Source organism: Theropithecus gelada, chromosome 2, assembly GCF_003255815.1.
Source record: "Theropithecus gelada isolate Dixy chromosome 2, Tgel_1.0, whole genome shotgun sequence".
NCBI lineage: Eukaryota > Metazoa > Chordata > Mammalia > Primates > Cercopithecidae > Theropithecus > Theropithecus gelada.
In genome coordinates, this window is record NC_037669.1 from 187,979,460 (window position 1) to 188,000,414 (window position 20,955).

Genomic DNA, 20,955 nt, shown 5'->3' on the forward strand with positions numbered 1-20,955 from the left:
TCAGTTATGACTCTAATTTTGAGGCAACACTGTAAAACTCTCATATACCAGTGGTCAGGAATGTGCTGCAGCAGATCCTCTCTCTCTTACTAAATCCAGAACACCAAATGTCTTAGTCCATTTTGCCTTACCATAAAGGAATACCTAAGGCCGGTAATTTATAAATAAAAGAGGTGTATTTGGCTTACGCTTCCACAGCCTGTACAAGAAACATGGTGCCAGCATCTGCTTCTGCTGAGGACTGCAGGAAACTTCCAATCATGGCCCAAGAAATGAGGAGCCTGCATGTCACATATTGAGAGATGGAGCATGAGAAAGAGGCAGGAGGAGAAAGTTGCCAAACTGTTTTAACAATCAGGTCTCGGGGGAACCAATAAAACAAGAACTCATGATCTGGGCACCAAGCCATTCATAAGGGATGTGCCCCATGGCTCAAACACCTGTCACTAGGCCCCACCTCTAATACTGAGATCAAATTTCAACATGAGATTTTTGACAGGACAAATACCCAAACTATATCACCTCGAAAGAGAATATTTCTGGGAATATTAAGAAGGGTTCACAAAGCAGACTCAGGCGTTGGGTTTTGTGTGTAACCATGGTATGGAATTCACAGGCAGTCCATGTTGCTAGCTCCGGTTTTGTAGGCTGAGAGGGGCCTAAGTCAGGTATTCAACCTAAAGCAATTAGCCTCCTTCACTTAAGCACTTGGCTGAAAGACTGACTTCAGAAGACAGTACTCTAGCTGGGATGTTGCACATGGAACAGATTGATCTTGAAATCTGGTCCTGAAGTCAGTTTCACAGCAGGAATTTCACACATGCAAGCACAAATGAGCACTTGTGCAAATCTCCATGAAATAGCTGCGAATATTGTCTAAACTGGCTTTCAGCTGGGTAGCCAGTCTTCCAGATAAATGTCAAATTAACTGGATAATTATACCTCAATGTGAACTCAATGTCCAACAGTAGATTTTGGGGAGATTTATTTTTCTTTAAACAGTGCTGGCTTCGTAATCTTATAGAAACATTGTTTATCTCAGATTCTGAGAAGTATTCAAATAAATAAAAGAGTAAACCAAATGGATTATCATTTTCCTCTTTCCTCTTCCCTCCCTCCCTTCCTCCTTCTTCTTTCCCTGTACCTAGTGTGTGCAAAGAACTATGCTGGGTGTTGTAGAATAAAACAAGTTAACATATAACCTTTCAGTAGTCAACGAGCAACCTCATGGGGAAGACAGACAAATGCTAAGTGTAAAATACCATACATGTGCTCTAATAGAAATATCAACTATGTATTTTGAAAACATACAGATTCTAAGTCCCAAATCAGCCAGGACCCACTGTCTTGGCTACTGCTTTTAACTATGTTGATTAGCAAGATGATGACACATAGTAGGTATTTAAAAGATAGAACAGGGAATGCACTTTGTAATTTTGTGGAAAAGATGAGTGGCAAAGAAATGAAAACAAAGATTATATTTGAGCTAGGATATAAAGGAATTTCTTTTTTCTTAACCTGTTTTAATTTTGTTTTTGGTTTTGTTTTGTGAAAAATAACCCTGGATGCTTCCAACACTTTCTCTTTCTACAGTGACCCCACCTTTACAATTGCCTGCAATTCTCACTAGCAGTGTATTAGAGGGCAAAAGATTTGAACAGACACATCAGACAAGAAGATATACAAATGGCCACTAAGCACTTGAAAGGATTCTGAACATCATTAGTCATCAGTGAAATGCAAATTAAAGCCATAATGAATGGCGCTATGCATTTTCAGAATGGCTAGGATTAAAGACTGAAAAAAATCAAGCGTTGGTGAATATGTAAACTTATTGGGTTTATGTTTTGCATATGCAAAGTTTTATCTCCCTAAGGGAGAGTTTTACTTCCTATTTCCTAACTTTGTATGTTTTATTGCTTTGACTTTCCATATTTCAATTGACAGAACCTCTTATACAGTGTTTCCATTTTTCATTTTTGAATTTTAAGGGTCCTCTAGATCATCTGGTATATGTGTTGTGAATATTATCTCCCAGTCTGTGGGTTGCCTTTTGATTTTGTTACCTGTGCTTCCAAGGAGCAAAAATTTGGATTAAACAATTGACTAATGTTTTTGTAATGGTTAATAATATTCGTGTTCTAAGAAAACGTTTCTTAACCTCTCTAGGAATTTTATAACTTTAGGATTTACATCTAAGTCTGTCATCAATTTCCATTTTATGGCATGAGATACGAATCTCTTATCTTACTTCCATTGAGAAATTTAATTGTTCTAGTCATATTTATTGAAAAGTATTTTCTTTGATTATTGAATTGTCTTAGCGCCTTTGTAAAAAAATCAATTAAATATGTGTGGGTCTATTTCTGAACTTGTGACTTTGTCTCATCCCTCTGTATCTTTAAACTTTTGCCGCTCCTAACGTGTCTTGATTTCTGTAAGCTTTATTTTGTGTTGAAATCAAGTATGGTAATTATTCTAAATTTGTCTTCTGTTAAAGAAAGTGCTTAGCAAGGTAATGCTAAGTTCTTTGAACTTCCATGTAAATTGTAGAATCAGCTTATAGAGTTTGCCAAAAAAACCTGTGGGATTTTGATTGGAACTGCATTGAAAGCATAGACAATTTTTGAGTAATTGACATTTAACAATATTGAGACTTTCAATTCTTGAATGTAATTTATCATCCCATTTATTTAGACCTTCAATTTCTCACAAGAATATTTATAATATTTAGTGTGAGATCTTTATTTTTTCTGTTGTATTTGTCTAAGTATTTTATGAATTTTAGTGCTATTGTGAATGGATTTTGAACAATTATTATTTTCTAGTTATTTACTGCCAACATATACAAGTACAAAGCATTTTTAATATTAACCCTTTATCCTGTAACCTTGTTAGACTCACTCATTAGTTCTAGCAGTTGTTTTGTAGACCTATTGAGGTTTTTTTGTACATACATATTATTATGTATCTATATGTCTCAATAAATGCAAAACAGAAATCCCTGATTCTCTTTTCTACCAGGTTGTTTTATCTTTATATATGGAACTACCATCACTATCACATATTTGCTACAGACTAAAAACTAGACATTATCTTGATCACTCCTTTGTCTCACCTTCCAAATAAATCCAGAAAATCACCTGGTTATCTGCCATTCTAAATCTTTCCAGTTCTATTTATAGTTATATTCATTTTTACAGCCACCACCTTACCCCCCAGCTACAATCCTCCCGTGTCTGATGGGTTAAAATCATTTACTTCATGATCTTCTTGCTGCTTCTATTGACCCTCAACACAACAAAGAGAGCTATCTTTTTGAAATGTTAATAGGATTATGCCTATACACTGTCAGAAGCACCTCATTAAGCTTTAGTTGAAACCCAGGTTACTTACTGTTGTCTTCAAGACTTGAAACACTGTGGTCCCTACTTAAGCTCCATACTTGTACTTTTTCCTCTACCTGTTATGGTATGACTGCAGCCATCTTTTCTGTTTCTTGAATATATTCAGTCCTTCTCCCCCTGGGTGCTTGAAGTTGTTCTTCCCTCTGCCTGGAGTTCTCCTCACCTTTCAGGTTTCAGCTCAAAGATAAAATTCTCAGAGATGCACTAGCTTCCTTGAAGCACTAGCTACAACAGTTATCCTACAGTTAGTCTCATCTCTGATTAATCTGCTTATTTCTTTCATTACATTATTACAACCTGCAATAATCTTTTTATTTTATTTTTGACTGGCCTTGTTCCTATTACTATAATATAAGATATCTTATCTTTCAATTCGTTGCTGTATTCATAATACTTCAAATAATACCTAACACGTAATAGCAATTCAACATGTGTATTGAAGGAATAAGTCAATGAATAAATATTTCTAAAAGTCTAAGCTTTTGTTAAATTCCTAAAGGGGACTTTTACTCAATTTAAGAACCACTGCTTTTAAAGTACAAAAAAACACATAGATTTCTTCTGTTTTGTTCTAAAGCATAAGAATCACAATAGCATTAATCAAAGGAGGACATAAGGTAGGAAAGCAGGCATATAGGTATAATAAAATAGACCTCTCTATATCAGTTGATTTCTGTCAACCGACTAAATCTCAAATAGATTATGCATATTATGAGAGTTCCACTGGCAGCTTCTCAGAAATTTCCCTGAGATTTAGAATTTATTGGCATCTTCGATTGCTTTAGCACTGATACTTATGCGATTAAGACATTGTCAAGCACACCATTTGAGACAAATTTTGAGAGACAATGTTACCCTTGTTTAAAGTACTAATTTGTAATCCTTCCCTTCTATTTTTATATCGTGTCTTGCACTTACTTTAGTTATCTAGCTTTTGTTGCTTTTTTGTATCTCTAAAAACCATAACATCTTACCCTTGAATTTTTTGCATTGATATATTAGTTATGTGACTGAAATCATTTTCCTTCTTATTTATTTTTTTCAAGAGATACTAAAAGAAATCTTACTTTATTCTATAAGATTAATTTATAAAGCAGCTCCTTCTTTGTCACATGATCAGATACCACAAAAACATTAAATGTTTTCAAATAGATTTTAATAATGTCTGAACGAAACAATGGTCTTCCCAAAAGCTATGTTGATGTTTACCTCATATGCTTAAATCAAAGAGGAAAAGGGTCCACACAAACCACCACACAATTAAAATAATAAGCACACTGATATTATATTGCCCCTAAAATGAAATCTATTCTTTTAAAATCCAATGTACTGTGTATCTCACCTATATAATTTACTTGACAGCTGTCATTTATTGAGTGCTTTCTCTGCTATTACAATAGTTAATATACATCTTTTTTGGTTCCTCTTCCCACACTAGTAATATCATAAGCCTCTTTGGTGTTGCATCAAGGATTCTTACTAGAAATGTCCCATGGTACTTGGAACACAATAGCTCCTTGTTGAATTTAACTACTAAATTATAACAAATGTTCATGACAACAAATTTTAACCATATATTGGGAAAATGCCAACATAATCAAGCCAGAAATATCCGTATGTATTAATCAGAGACTGTATTCTACAGAGTTGCAAGGATTTTGTCTTTTTTAGCTTCAAGTTATTATAGAGCACTATTATTAACATAGAACTACATTTTTGCCCACTTTCAGTATGGCTGTGTTATAGGCTGAATTATCTTACTCTAAATATTTATATGTTGAAGTCCTAGCCCCCAGTATCTCAAAATATGACTATATTTGGAGACACGAGCTTTACACATGTAACTAAGTTAAAATGAGGTGATTCTGGTAGGTCCTAATTCACTATGACTGATGTCCTTATTAGAGGAGAGTGACAAATGGGGAGGCAGCCGTGGTGCATGATGATCGCAAAAGAAATACCATGTGAGGATACAGCAAGAACGTGGCCATCTGCAAGCCAAGGAGACAGGCCTCAGAAGAAACCAACCCTGCTTACACCTTGGGCTCAGACTTCTAATCTCCAGAACTGTGAGGACATAAATTTCTGTTGCTTATGTTACCCCATCTGTGTTTGTTATAGCAGCCCTAGCAAACTAATACAGCCAGAGTACCGCTTCTTTAATGAAATTCCATTGATGTTTCATAGATGGGAACACTACTTCTTCATAGGGGGTGAGGAAGTTTAGGCCAATATTTAAAGACATGGCTTTGACATTCCATAAAAGTCACAGACAAAGGGTTTCAGCTCTATGTCTTCCCTGGCAGTTGTCATTTATCTGCTATTACAATCTTTTACACACATGTATGTCCATGGAAAGTTCCTTAACTGTATTTAATTTCATTATGCATAAAAGATTTTATTGGCTTGTAAAAATGGATACAATATACATAAGGTACTTAGCATTAGTCAGACATATATTAATCAATTAATATATTTCAGTTTAAAAATAGATGTTTAAATTTTACATAGAATTTTAAAGAAAATAATTGCCTCTAGGCCATCTAAAGTGTCTATCGAATTAAAATAAACATTTTGTTTATTGAAAACAATATATAATTATAGAACATTTTAAAGATGGAATAAATTTTAAAAAACAAACAACCTATACTTTACCACCCATAGATAGCTACTGTTAACTTGTAGTTTTATTACCTGTAACTTTTTTTCTTTCGGTAGTTAGCAGTTTTAAAATGTATTTATCATATGACATATTTAATTCTTAAAAAAATCTTCTTACTAAAAACTAATGCATACTCACAGTTGAAAAATGAGGAAATACATAAAAGCATTGTAAATACACTTAGAGGTTATAGTAATTGTTAATAATTTTCTATATTTTATTGAAATCATAAAATGTAAATAAATATTAAAATAAATGAACTGGAGATACTCATAATTTGTATTTACTCAATAAATATTAATACATATCAGAAACTGTTTTATATGCACAAGATATAATGCTGATTAAGAGAGGCCAAGTACCAGACTTTCCTTTTACCTCATTCCATTTGGGGAAAGAAGTAATAAGAAAAAATCAATTCTTGTTTCAGATGGTATGATAGACTCGATAACTGAACAAACTGTTGTTGAAATCAATTGCAATTGCTAGATAAAATATTCTTACAAACCCATTCCTCTCAAAACACAGACAATCTTGCAAGAAAGATAGAAATTTTTAGATGCCAAAAAATAATTGAAAGTAGAAACTCAGAGTTATAAGTAGAGAACTGAAACAGGTGGTTACTTGAGGGTATTTGCCAAACCAAATACATCTGAGCTTAGATTTTAATGACCTCAAGAAGTACAGAGGACAACGGACAAATCTCATATTCAGAATAGGCATGAGGAATTTCTGTCTCAACTTGACATTGGATAGAAAGAGAAAACATTTTCAATAATTGATAGACATAAAATCAAATTTGTTAATGCAGTTTAAAAACATAAAGTAATATATGACAATGAAAATGACAAAATATCTTTGAAAAAATACTAAATAAGGTTTCTGAAAGTGAAAAATAAAATCATTTAAATAATTCAATATGTGGCATTATCAGTAGTTTTAATTCAACTGAGGAAAGAATGCACTGGAAAATATATTCAGGAACTTAATCAGACTATATAACAGAAAAACAAATAAATAGAAAGCATGAAACATTAGGAAACATAAAGAAGAGAATCAGAAAATCTAACATAATTGAATCACCTGAATTTTAAAAATTGAAGAAATGGAGAGAGCTCTATTTGAACAAATGATGCCTAAAAAATTTGCCATAAATTTTTACAAAACACCAATCATTAGACTCAGGAAACCAAATGAATCATAGTAAGATACATAAAATATAATTCCTTTTGTCACACTGTAATAAAACTAAATAATTAAAAAGGCAATGTTCGTAAAAGACTTATGAGAGAAAAAAAAAGATTGCTATTAACAAATAATAGATTGCTAGCTGACTTCTTAATAGAAACAATGGAAACCCAAACATAGAATAACTATTTCAAAATGTTGTGAGAAAAAAATAATCAATCCAAAATGGTGTACCAAGACCAATTTTTATAAAAATATTCAGACAGTCCAGTAGCAGTGTCTCAGATCCATAATTCCAGTACTTTGGGAGGCTGAGGCGGGTGGATGACTTGAGGTTAGGAGTTCGTGACCAGCCTGGCCAACATGGTGAAACTCCATCTCTACCAAAAATACAAAAATTAGCCAGATGTTGTGGCGGGTTCCTGTAATCCCAGCTACTTGGGAGGCTGGGGCAGGAGAATTGCTTGCACCCAGGAAGCAGAGGTTGCAGTGAGCAGAGATGGCACCAATGCACTCCAGCCTTCGAGACTGAGCAAGACTCCATCTCAAAAAAAAAAAAAAAAAAAAAAAAAGCTCAGACAATTAAAAAGTGTTGTGTTGTTGTTGTTGTCTATTCAGTTTTGTTTTTTGAGATGGAGTCTCACTCTGTTGCCCAGGCTGGAGTGCAGTGGTGCCATCTCGTCTCACCACAACCTCCACCTTCTGAGTTCAAGTGATTCTCCTGCCTCAGCCTTCCGAGGAGCTGGGATTACAGGTGCCTGCCACTATGCCCGGCTAATTTTTGTATTTTTCAGTAGAGATGGGGTTTCACCAGGTGGGCAACAAAGTATTTTTATCAAAATACTCTGACCACTCTAAATCATATTTCTGCTGAGTTGCAGTGATCCTACTACAAGGACAGGTAGGCAAGTATAAAACTAAAATGGGGTCATTAATATGCCCTCCTTTTATAGTAATTGATCTTACTGACAAAATTGAGTGAGAATGAGGATTTTACACCACCCAATGAACAAGCTTGATTTAATGGACATAGATATACACAATCATATTATTTGCACCTAATAATAGTTTACTTCCTTTCTGTTACTCATATTTTTTATTTCTTTTTTTCTGACCTTATTGTATTGGCTAAGATATTCAAATAAAAACAGTTAGTGAGAAGCAATGATAGTGGATACCTTTATCAGTCAGGAATAACTATAGTGAACAGAAAATTCTGCAAGTACTTTAAGAAGGAAGGAGTTTGATTAAAGGATATGGCAAGTCAGAAAATCACTAAAAGTACTGCCGGTCTAGGTTGTAGATTAGGCCTTCAGGGCTGTCACTCAGAACAAGGCAAAACTGTTCTGAGTTTTGAAAAGATAGTACATAGGAGTACTATTTCTAAAACCGCAGCTGATCAAGAAGATGCCACTGGCTGCAGTGTTACTTTAAAGACACACGGAAAAAAGAATGTACAGATTCCATTTTATATTCACATAACTAGTTGCAAGGAAATGTGGATTTGTAATTTTATGCCTCAGCATATCTAGCTAGCAAAAGGGTAAAGAACAGTTGTATGAGCTACAGTTTTGTGAGCAGTGTCTTTTTTTCTATTTTCATGAAATGTTTTTTAAAAATTATCATCATGTTGTTCACAGTATGCTTTTCCTGCATATCTTTTTTTAGGTTAACTGTTTCTAAAAATGGAGAAAATTTATAGTTACAAAAGTATAATGAAAGACTTTTAATTTATTTTTAAGTCAGAGGCAGGTTTTTAGAGAGTCTTTAACTTCCTGTTTTCTGTTGGACTTTCTCTGTACCTGTGAACTTTTATGCTAGCGCATCTTTGGGTTTCTGTCTGGAAAATGATCTCCTTTCTCCCTTTACATTTTCCCTTATGTATAGTTTAGTCTGTTACTTCTGTGATTCTGTCTCTCCTTTCACATTCTGTCTTCCATAAATGTGTTAAATTAAATCATCCACTATACGTAATGTCTCCCATTATTTTCGGGTGATAGGTTAATTCCACTTATTCCGTTAGAATCATTGTAACTGGATTTCTAGAGGGAGTAGGGGGGAAAAAGACACAGAAAATTCTACTGAATTTTTCAAATCCTCCACTTATTAATTTAATCTCTTATTTTTTCATTAATATCTGATAGAGATATGTTAAAACCTCTCATGATGATAAATTTTTCCTTTTCCTGGGATTCCATAATTTTTCTTTTTTATAAGTTTTGAAACTTTGTTGTTAATTGCATTCAATTTTATAATCTTTCTGGTGAATTGAATCTTTTCTCAATGTCTGATTACTCTGTTTATTTGTATTTTGATTTAAAGTACCTTTTATCTGATATTAATATAGACACATCCAATATATTTATTTTGCTTGAATTTGCCTTATGTGTTTTTTCTCTTCTTTATAGAAATACTTTTAAAAATATATTCTTAAAATACAGTGTGACAATTTTTATTTTTATTTTAATACAATATTTACTTCAGCCCTACGTTGATTATGATTCGTTTATAAATTCTGTCCGTCCATTTGAGGGTATTTTTTCTTTCTCCTTTTTTTCAGTCATTGTAATTTTTCCACCTACTGGTTTAGAATTTATATCAAATCTATATTTTAGTAGTTTTTCTATAATTTTTAAAATTAATATATACATTTTAATAAATTCTAAAGCTAACAGGAAGAATTATATTAACTCTATCCCTATAAGAATTCCTCTCACTTGCCACTATTTTACTTTTTGGTCAGGATTTATATATATGTTAATTGATTAATTTTTAAACTATTACTGTTGTTTAATATAATTAATTTTTGCCTTTAGTTTTACTGATATAATATCATTTTCTTCGTTCAGTATTTTTTCTTGAACCTCAGACCTTCCTTTGGAATTGATTTTCTTAAATAAAGAATTTCTCTAGAAGTTCTTTTAGAGTTTATTGGTAGAATATGTTTTTACTTTGTGTGTGCCTAAAAATACTTTTATTTTATCCTCATTACTGAAAGATAATTTCACTGGGCATAGATTTTCCAAGATTATTTTTAAATATTTTTAGCTAATCACTGTAATGATGTAATTACATTATATTCTAAATTTTATTGTTGCCAATATCTAATAGACCTTTCACAGTTAGTCTATATTTTGTCACTGACTGCTTTTAATTTTGTCTTTGGTATTTTACTATGTTCTCATTTGGATTTTTAAAAAATATTTACTTTTTGAAGTATCTATGTTACCAATTTGAGGAATAATTTTTTTCCATCAGTATTCATACTCTCTGCTATGTTTTTTAATTATTGCTTATTCTCACCACTCCCCCAAACCTTTTTTTTCTTTTCCAAAGACAGGGCCTTGCTCTGTCACCCAGGCTGGAATGGTGCAGTGGTACAATCATAGCTCAACACAACCTCAAATTTCTGGGCTCAAGGGATCCTTCAGCCTCGGCTTCCTGAGTAGCTGGAAATGTAGGTGTGTGCCATGTCTTGCTAAATGTTTTATTTTTCTTTTTGCAGACACAGGGTCTCGCTATATTTCTCAGGCTGGTTCCACACTCCTGGCCTCAAGGGATTCTCCCTCCTAAGCCTCCTAAAGCATAAGGTACTCTAAAAATAGATTATGTTAAATCTTCCTACCTTATTCAATGTATCTTCCAATCTCTCCTATTTTTCATGTAGTTTCTGTTCTGCAGTTGGTTTAATTACTTTACTACTATTCACCATTTTATTCATGGAGGATACATCCGATGTTTCTACTGTGCTGTATGTTTTGTGCATTGAGTTTCTAAATCCTGTTATTACATTAATGTCTGCATTTTACATTTTATTATTTTTCAGATTTACTTGGCCTTTTCAAAGTATTTTTAAAAAATCATATTCAACATATCAACATTATATTCTTGTCTGATAATTCTAATACTTGCAGACTTTATGGGTTTAACATTTCATTATTTTCTGCTAATTCATATGGAGAGAAATGTTTAAATATTTTCCTCTTATTTATATATATATATGTTAATTTTAGGCTTATCATATAACTTAGAATTTTATGTGAATTCTTTGAGACTTGTTTTGAAAATACACATTCTTCTGGATTTTTTTTTTAAACCTTTTCTGGGAGTCTGAGGGTAAAACCAACCTGGAACCACCCTAAAAGAAATTTTCAGCTTGGAGATTTTTGTCCCAAAGGTGATGGTAAATCTGTCCCCAGACTCATATAAATGCAAACTTGCTGTTAAGAATTCTCAAAGAAATTTGCAGCAACATGAATGAAACTGGAGGACATTATGTTAAACGAAATAACCCAGGCCTGGATAGACGAAAACACTGCATAAAATTACTCATATATGGAACCTAAAAAAGTTACTGTCATAGAAGTGTAGAGAGTAGAGGCTGGGCACGGTGGCTCACTCCTGCAATTCCAGCACTTTGGGAGGCTGAGGGGGGTGGATCACCTGAGGTCTGCAGTTGGAGAGCAGCCTGGCTAACATGGTGACACCCCGTCTCTAGTAAGAATACAAAAATTAGGTGGGCCTGGTGGCACATGCCTGAAATCCCAGCTACTCGGGAGGCTGAGGCAGGAGAATCGCTTGAATCCGGGACAGGGAGGTTGAAGTGAGCTGAGATGGCACCATTGCACTCCAGCCTGGGTGACTGAGCAAGACTCTGTCTCAAAAAACAAAACAAAACAAAAAAAAGTATAGACAGTAGAATAGAGGCTATCAGAGATAGAGGGTTGGCGGGAAGGGGGAACAGTTGCTCAGTGTGTAGAGTTGCAGTTAGACAGGAAGAATAAGTTATGGTGTTCTATTACACAGTAGAGTGACTATAGCTAATAGTGTATTGTATATCTCAAGGTAACTAGAAGAGAGGATTTTGAATACTATCACCATAAAGAAACGATAAATTAAAATGACACATATGCTAATTATCTTTATTTGTTTATTATACAATGTATACATGCAATGAAACATCAAACTGCACCACATAAATATGTGCAATTATCGTGTGTCAATTATAAACAAAATAATACTTAAAGAATTTTCGTAGTAAACATTTTCTTTTTTGTTCAGCTTCACTGGGAATCAGAGACTGGTAAACATATCTCTGCTAACTCTCTCCAGTCAGGTTTTAACTGACTTTAACTTATGATTGTTCAGAAGCCTTGGTTTTCTCCGAATTTCTCTTAACTGAGCTGCCATTCTGCCAGCACCCTAGTCACTGTCCTCCTCTCTCCAGTGCAGTTGACTGATTATAATAGAGGCTTTAGGCTATCAGTGATGGACACTTGACTCCAGGTTAATGTCAGCTCCAGCACTCACAGTATTCTCTCCTATTCTGTACACAGGATTTTTGTTGTTTTCACATTTTATTCATCAAAATTAGTTGTATGGTTATGGGAAGTGATTCCATTAATGTTTAGTTTGCCATATTGCAAAATAATGGAAGTCTTTGTATTTTTCTATGTTTAGTTTTTAAATTGTTGAGCATACTCTATATGTGGTATTTAAGGATAACCAACACAAGTAGTAACAGTTAGATAAAAACATTTATACAATGGCACGTAACGTCTGATTTTGGATAGGTTGTTTTAACCAACCAAAGTCAGATATTATGTGCTATCATATAAATGTAAATTATATAATTTTTATATAATTATTAAAGAAATTAGTACAACAAAATGCAGGTTAGTGCGTTTTACAGATGGAGAAAACCATTACTAAGTTTCTTCACAATGACAATGGCCATTTTTTCCTTTATTTAACTTTATTTTCAAAGTAAACTAAAAAAATTCAGAAATGTTCCTGGCATATTATCTTGATAATTATCACTAATAATTATTCTGATTATTAACACAACCAATGCTACAAATGCTAGGGCACAAAAACTTCATATATAACTTTATTTATTCATTAAATATAGTATAAGATTAATAATATCTTCATAGCAGAACTAAGGATGCTATTTATTTCTTATCAAAATTTCTTGGGATATATTTAGACCTGGCTTATTTATTTTTCTGGAACATGATGATTCCTGAGGCAGAAACAATAACCATGTATGCTAAATGAAAACTATATTTTTTGTTAGTTTGTTTTGATGCAGAATCTCGCTCTGGTTACCTGGGCCAGAGTGCAGTGGCGCGATCTCAGCTCACTGCAACCTCTGCCTCCCGGGTTCAAGCAATTCTCCTGCCTTAGCCTCTTTAGTAGCTGGGATTACAGGTGCCTGTCACCTCCCCCAACTAATTTTTATATTTTTTTAGTAGAGACGGGTTTTCGCCATGTTGGCCAGGCTTGTTTCGAACTCCTGACCTCAGGTGATCTGCCCGCCTCAGCCTCCCAAAGTGCTGGGATTACAGGTGTGAGTGACTGCACCCGGCCAGTGAAAACTTTCGTGAGCTAACATTGGAGGTGCTCACCTTGATGCAGTCACATCAACTAAGAAAAGCCTGAAAATGTTTTGTGTTAAAGCTGATAATCAGTCACATTACGCTTAGCTAAAGCCTGTACAATTACTGCAGTCAAATTGTTTAGCACCTCTGTTGAAGACCATTTAGGTTCTACTTGTTATTTCTAATGTTTCTATTGCATTTTCGTTTTTAATAATCACAGTATTATAGTATGTAAAAGCCCACAAAGCTGTTTCTCTCATGTTGTCCCAGTCATATGTTCTATGAAAGAACAGAAAACATAAGTGTAATTAACATTCACTACATAAACAAAACAAAAAAAAAATAGATGAGAACAAGAAAAGTGAAGAAGTTTACCTTACGTCATACAAGAAATCACTTGCAGCACACAATTTCTAGTTCTGACAGCTTGATCTTCCATATTTATCTGTGAGAGATTTATGAAGACATCTTTCTCTCAATAACAAGAGCTGGGAAACTTACAGAATCTCAAGGCCCTATATCTATCTAAAAGATTAAGAACAAAGTTAAGAGAAAACTTGTGGCCTGAACAGAAGAGTTGTAGGAGATTCCCCCCAAGACCTCAACTGAGCTATCTGGATCTTTTAAAGTCATATTTTAGGGTAATGCATCTCGTAGGTCAATGTGGTGTGACTGAAATGCTACTTTGGCTTTCTTGGCTTTAGACCACCTTGCTTTATTACAAGATGAATAACAACTTCTAGCATAGTAAAAGACAGGCAAGTTGATTGCAAGAAATAAGAGAGTACCTATTTTTAAAGATAGAAAATCATTATCAATGGAAAAATATATAAAAATCAATATTAGAATGTACTCGAAATGGTTAAGCTACAGAGGGATTGGCTGTTGAATTAAAAGGTGTCATCTTGTTGGCTTTCTGGGAGAAAGCCAAAGGCAGTATCCAAAGTGTTTTTCTTAGTTATGAATAAAAGCATCAGAATACATGGCAATTGTGATCAAAGGAATACAAACGAATTGAAGAGAGACGAGATGTGGATGACATCAGCTCAGTAGGACAAATGTCAGATTTATTGAACCCAGCAAGGACAATGTGTGAGACATCACCATCTGGGCTGAGTTAATAATAAGAAGGGTGTTTTGTTTTTGTTTTTGTTTTTGTTTTATCCAAAATCTGCCAGAAATCTTGTGCTGGGACATTGAACCACACGGAATTGAAGTGGAAGAGTCTGAGTATTATCAAGAAACAGTTTTAGTTGACAGACTAAATAACGTCTGATATCAAATAAAGAATATTAGCCTGTGATTAAGGGTATGAGGTTTCCAACGGCTGATGCTGAATATGTAAAATAGAGAAGTCATGTTTCTTGTGTGGTCCTGAATTTCCCAACCATAGAAAGATTAGGAGTGATTCTGGAAATTTTGTATTTGGTAGAAACATCTAAGGAGCTACTCCAAATAAATAAATGCACAAAGGTTTTCATCCCACTCACATGATGTATGGACTACTTCGGGTCCATGGATCCCAGATGATAACTTAGTTGTCCTAAGTTAACTTAGAGATCATCTAATTCTAAAAGTTTATACAGCAGTAATAAGATCAAAACAATATTAGAGGATAAAGGGTAAATCTAATATTCTAATTTTTCAGTTGTGCCAACTGAACCTTAGAGAATTAAGGTGTCTCCTTCATATTCAACAAGCCTATCCTTTTCCCATTTGGGGCTATTGCAAGTCACTAATATACCTCTCATCTTCTCATTTGTTCTTTGTATTTGAGCAACCAGTGCTAACCCAAGCTTAGCCCAAGTCACTAGAAAAGTGTTTCCTGTCTTTGAAAACAAACTACTGGGACAATGTCATCAATATTTTGATTTTTGAAACTTTTATTTTATCTTGAGGAGAGTGTGTGTTAACTACTAATGTGTTTTCATGCCCATGAGGAATAGCATATTTGAAAGGAATACAGTATTAATTTTGACCTCCCAGCAATGCATTCTTTAAAATTCAACATAAGCGTCTTTCCTAATCTCTTTCCCTTTGCTTCTCCTTTCTGGTTAGTACTTCTAAAGCAAGTTAATTGAGATTGATAAAGCAAAACTGTTAGATATTTATAAATCAGAAGCGGTAATTTGTAACTGTGTCTGATCCACAAGAGAGTTTAGTGAGTAGGTAAAGGAGAGACAGAGAAAGGTGTTTAATATCGTACATTTTCGTGGAAATTATGTTAAGGACAAGCTTCCATGCTGGCGAGAACCTCACTTAAACTGAATTCAGAATCACAAGACCATTCAAAATTCACCTTCACTGTACATATTGGGGTTTATTGTTGGTTAAATAATTAGGTAGGCAGATATCTGGGTACAGGGAAAGTATGGAAGGAATGCTACTGACAGAAGCATAAGCAGTCATATATCATCTATAAGAGCTGTTTCAGAATACTGTTATTCTGAGCTCCAGTAAATTACCTGTGCTGAGAGAAAACAGGCTGAGTTAATAATAAGAGGGTTTTTTGTTTGTTTGCTTTTGTTTTTTTCCCCAAAATCTTCCAGAAGTCCTGTGCTGGGACACTGAACCACATTGAATTGAAGAGTCTGAGTATTATCAACAATTTTAGTTGAAAGACTAAATATCATCTGATGTCAAATAAAAAATATTAGCCTATGATTGAGGTTGTGAGGTTTTCTCAATTACTGATGCTGAGCATGTGAAGTAGAGAAGTCAGGTTTCTTATGAGGTCCTGAATTTCCCAACCATTGAAAGATTAGGAGTGATTCAGGACATTTCTTTGATTTGCCAGAAACTTCTAAGGAGCCACTCCATATAAATAAATGCACGAAGGTTTTCATCCAACTCAAATGATGTATGGACTACTTTGGGTGATCGCTAAAGTTAACTTAGAGATCATCTAATTCTAAAAGTTTATACAGTAGTAATAAGATCAAAACCATATTAGAGGATAAAGGGTAAATCTAATATTCTACTTTTACAGTTGTGCCAAATGAACGTTAGAGAATTAAGGTGTCTCCTTCATATTCAACAAGTCTATCCTTTTCCCATTTGGTGCTATTGCACTTCACTAATATACCTCTCATCTTCTCATTTGTTTTTTATATTTGAGCAACCAGTGCCAATCGAAGCCTAGCCCAACTTGCTAGAAAATATTTTTGGCTTTGAGTGCTGCTATGATTGTGCTCACAACAAAAATGAATCTGACAGAGAACAGAGAAAGAAATGGAAAATCAAATCAATGGAATTAAAGGAAAGATCTAGGACAATCTTTAAAAATCCATTAGCCGGCATAATTGGAAGTTATATGCATTCTTAGGAACTAGTCATGTTGTTCTTGTTCTCACTTTTCTCTGTTTCACTCAGAAATAGCCGTTCTCATTAAATTGAATTGTGATGTTGTTGTCACTATTGGGCTTAGGCATTCTATCCAAAAATAACTGATTGTTAAGTGATGAATGAGATGATTCACACACAAACTGCAGTTTGTAAGGTAACTAATACATTGAGTTTTTAAAAAGTATGTATATGCAGTGTGTCCATTTTGAGTTTTATTTTAGTAGGATTTTACAGATCTATTTTGCATTTAATAAGATAAAAATTAGGCAGCTGAGTACAAGTTTCATATGCAAATAGCATTAATAGCATTAAGAGAGAGATTTTTTTAAAAAAACAGAGTTTAACCTTTTTTGAGAATACACCTGCTGTACTTTCATGTAAACATTTTTATATTTAAAAGTTAATTAAAAACCATTGGTTTTTTTGTTTTTTGTTTTGAGATGGAGTTTCACTCCTGTTGCCCAGGCTGGAGTACAATGGCACGATCTAGGCTGACTGAAACTTTCGCCTCCCGAGTTCAAGCAATTCTCCTGCTTCAGACTACCGAGTAGCTGGAACTACAGGCATGTACCACCATGCCTATAATTTTTTGTATTTTTAGTAGAGATGGGGTTTCGTCATGTTGGGCAGGCTGGTCTCGAACTTCTGACCTCAGGTGATTCGCCCGCCTCAGCCTCCCAAAGTGCTGGGATTACAGGTATGAGCCACTGCTCCTGGCCTGTAATCATCCTTAATCTAGTAAAGATAAATACAAAGGTCTTAAAGTTTCTTCTCTAATTCCTGAACAATACTTAGGGATTTGGTATAAAATATTCAGAAGCTGCATCAACAAATTTTTACATTGTGGTTTTAGATAAAAAGAAGGCTCAATTTCAAAAATGCTGAGTGAGTGATAGGACAGTGTGATATTTCAGATAGATTGAAATTTTTCTGTCAAGAAATCTTACAAATTCAGCCGGGCATGGTGGCTCACGCCTGTAATCCCAGCACTTTGGGAGGCCAAGGAGGGTGGATCATGAGGTCAGGAGATCGAGACCATCCTGGCTAACACAGTGAAACTCCGTCTCTACTAAAAATACAAAAAAGTAGCCGGGCGCGGTGGCGGGTGCCCGTATTCCCAGCTACTCGGGAGGCTGAGGCAGGAGAATGGCGTGAACCCGGGAGGCAGAGCTTGCAGTGAGCCAAGACGGAGCCACTGCACTCCAGTCTGGGCGACAGAGCGAGACTGTCTCAAAAAAAAAAAAAAAAAAAAAAAAAGATATCTTACAAATTCCACCCTTTCCTTTGACCTCTTTAGAAATCATACCTGCATGCAAGTGAAGGATTGTGACATTAAAGAAAAAAAACTTGGATCATCTCTAGTTGTAAAATATTAAAGGCATCCAAAGATATGATATTTAAAATTTTCATTTAAGCAAATTATATCTGATATACTTCATATCTTACTCTGTTTTAGTTGCCTGAGTTTTCTCAGATATTTTAAAAGTTACTTTATTGAGATATGATTGACCATACAAAAAAGCTATCCCTATTTAATCTATATGACTTGAAGATTTTGGAGATAAGTGTACACCCAGGAAATCATCATCACAATATATGCCATAAACATATCCATTACCTCCAAAAGTTTCCTCTTGCCCTCTTTATTTATTGTTACTTTTCTGTCATAAGAAGGGATAACAGAAGATACACCCTTTAGCAAATTGGAAAGTATACAATGTAAAATAAACTATAGGCACTATACTGTATAGTAAATCTCCAGGACTTATTTATCTTGCATCACTGAAACTTTGTACCCTTTGACTAATTATGTGTCCTTTGACCAACAACCTTCACACCATAAAAATATTTGTTAAATAGCTTGATTTAATTATCCCACGCACACATTGTACACACATACTATGTTTTACATTATATATACAATTTTACTGTTATATGTTTATACAAGTAATTATGCTCATAATGAAAAATAAGGAAACAATAAAAAGTATTGGATTGGGAATCAATGCAGAATTAGGTTCAAATCTTGATTATCTCTTCAATTATTTTTGTGACAATGGGCAAGATTTACTTCTCTGGATCTCTTCTTCATCTGTAAGTTTAGAGTTTTGGGTTAGGTGAGCTTTAAAGTTTCTTTTAGCTCTTAATTATACAAATTATTTCTCAAATAATTATAATTATTCCTTGGAAAATTCTTAGAGAAGGATTTTTGTAAATGAATATTTAAAAAATCACACAGGACAGGAGAATAAAATATGTAATTTCAAGTTTTAATAATTAAACTCAGATTTATTTCCTAAAGTATTAATCTAAGACTGTAACTGTGTGTTAGAAATTCCTAGTTTATGCTTTTCCTTGTATCTTGGGTTCTCTTCCTTGACCTTGACATGTCCATTTAATGAAACCCGCTCAAATTTGAGGTAGGTTTAATTTGTTTCTCACAAATCTCCTATATCTGCTTTTACTTATGTTCTTACACCTCTGAATTCTCTTGGCCTCTTGTCCTAGGGCACCTCAGCATAAGCCTCCTTTGTTAGTAATATGTTATATTAATGCCTTAAGGCCTTGAACTATTCACTCATCCTGAAATACTTTCTTCAGATCTTTCTGACTGGCTTTTTCTTGTTATCCAGGTCTTAGTTTATATTCTACTGCTGCAGTAAGCTCTCTGATCATCTAACGTAAAGTAACTTCCCAGTTACTGTCTATTTTATTGTGATGTTTTACTTTCTTCATAGCAGTATTTAAAGTTATTTTATGTATGTCTCTCTCATTAAAATGTAAGTTTCCTGGAGACAAAAGATGCCCAATAAATATGTAAGTAACGACGATAATTTTTTGCATGTGTGCATTTTATTCATTTTGCTGGAGAAGGCATTCACCTTCGAATAGAGTTACTTCTGTTTCATTTCTTTTATCTTCTGCAATATCTGATGTATGGTCTTGCACACCAGAAATTCTCTGTAGATATTCTTAATGGAATTATGTTAATGTGGAAGAAAAAAAAAAGTAGAAAATTGGAGCTGTTACTCTCATTCTATTTGCCAAATGTAGTTTCTACTGTAACATCATTTCATTTTGTGGGTTCTTGATTTGATAAAAAAAATAAAGAAAAGAAAGAGAATCCCACAGTTTTAAGATGCTTACTTAAAAATCCATATCAAGGCCAAGCAATTGCATGCCCAAAGGAAACCTTGATTTAATAGTTTTCTAAAAAGATGTCCATATCTATTTAACTGCCATTCAGAAAAATCATGAGTTTATTTAAATAAAAGGTATTTAGAACTACAGTTCTTATGATAAACCTACAAATATAATTATTTATTAATATAACTAGGAACAAATTTTATAGACCTTATATAATCACAGAATAATCAATCCACCAGAAATGTAACTTTTTTTAACTAATGATTTTGAAATGTCAAATGATATATAATGCTTTAATTGATCTAGGCTATTCAGAAACACCTAAGTCACTGTGACTGTATAAAAGAAATAAAAGCAGAAGATTTGTAAAGTGTCTAGTTCATTTTTACATCAACAGGAGAATAAATGAAAGCAATGTTTTATTTATTCAACATACTCTGGACTGGATTAAGGTCAGACTTGCTACTTTGAAGTTAAATTTACTATAAAATTGATTCGTTTTTACTATAAAATTCATTAGAATGTGAGAACAAGGAGGGATTCTAGCAGTCATTCAAATGAGGTTATTATAGGTGAGGAAACTGAACTAAAACAATCTATTCAATTTTGTAAGACTAGCTACTCTAGATTAGTTCAGCTTTAAAGGTTGGCTAGATGTCCAGATGTAAGCACCTGCCTCTTACTCCAAAATATAGCCTTTGACTCCTATTTCAAGGGACACGAAAGAGTAAAATTCTGTAACAGGTACTCAGCAGGGTTGGAAGCTAATAGGTTTTGGACTCATCTATTACATATCAAGAAAAGGATCTCCAGTTTATAATAA

The 20,955-nt window shown here is 33.9% G+C and overlaps 1 long non-coding RNA gene across 1 annotated transcript in view; it reads left to right on the top strand.

The window, feature by feature from the left end:
* LOC112619724 overlaps positions 1 to 20,955 on the top strand; it is a 44,484-nt gene that overhangs the window by 20,213 nt on the left and 3,316 nt on the right. Inside the window, exons 4-5 of the long non-coding RNA XR_003118285.1 lie at positions 1,594 to 1,817; positions 5,313 to 5,476. This is a non-coding gene — a long non-coding RNA (uncharacterized LOC112619724). The remainder of the gene's footprint in view (positions 1 to 1,593; positions 1,818 to 5,312; positions 5,477 to 20,955) is intronic.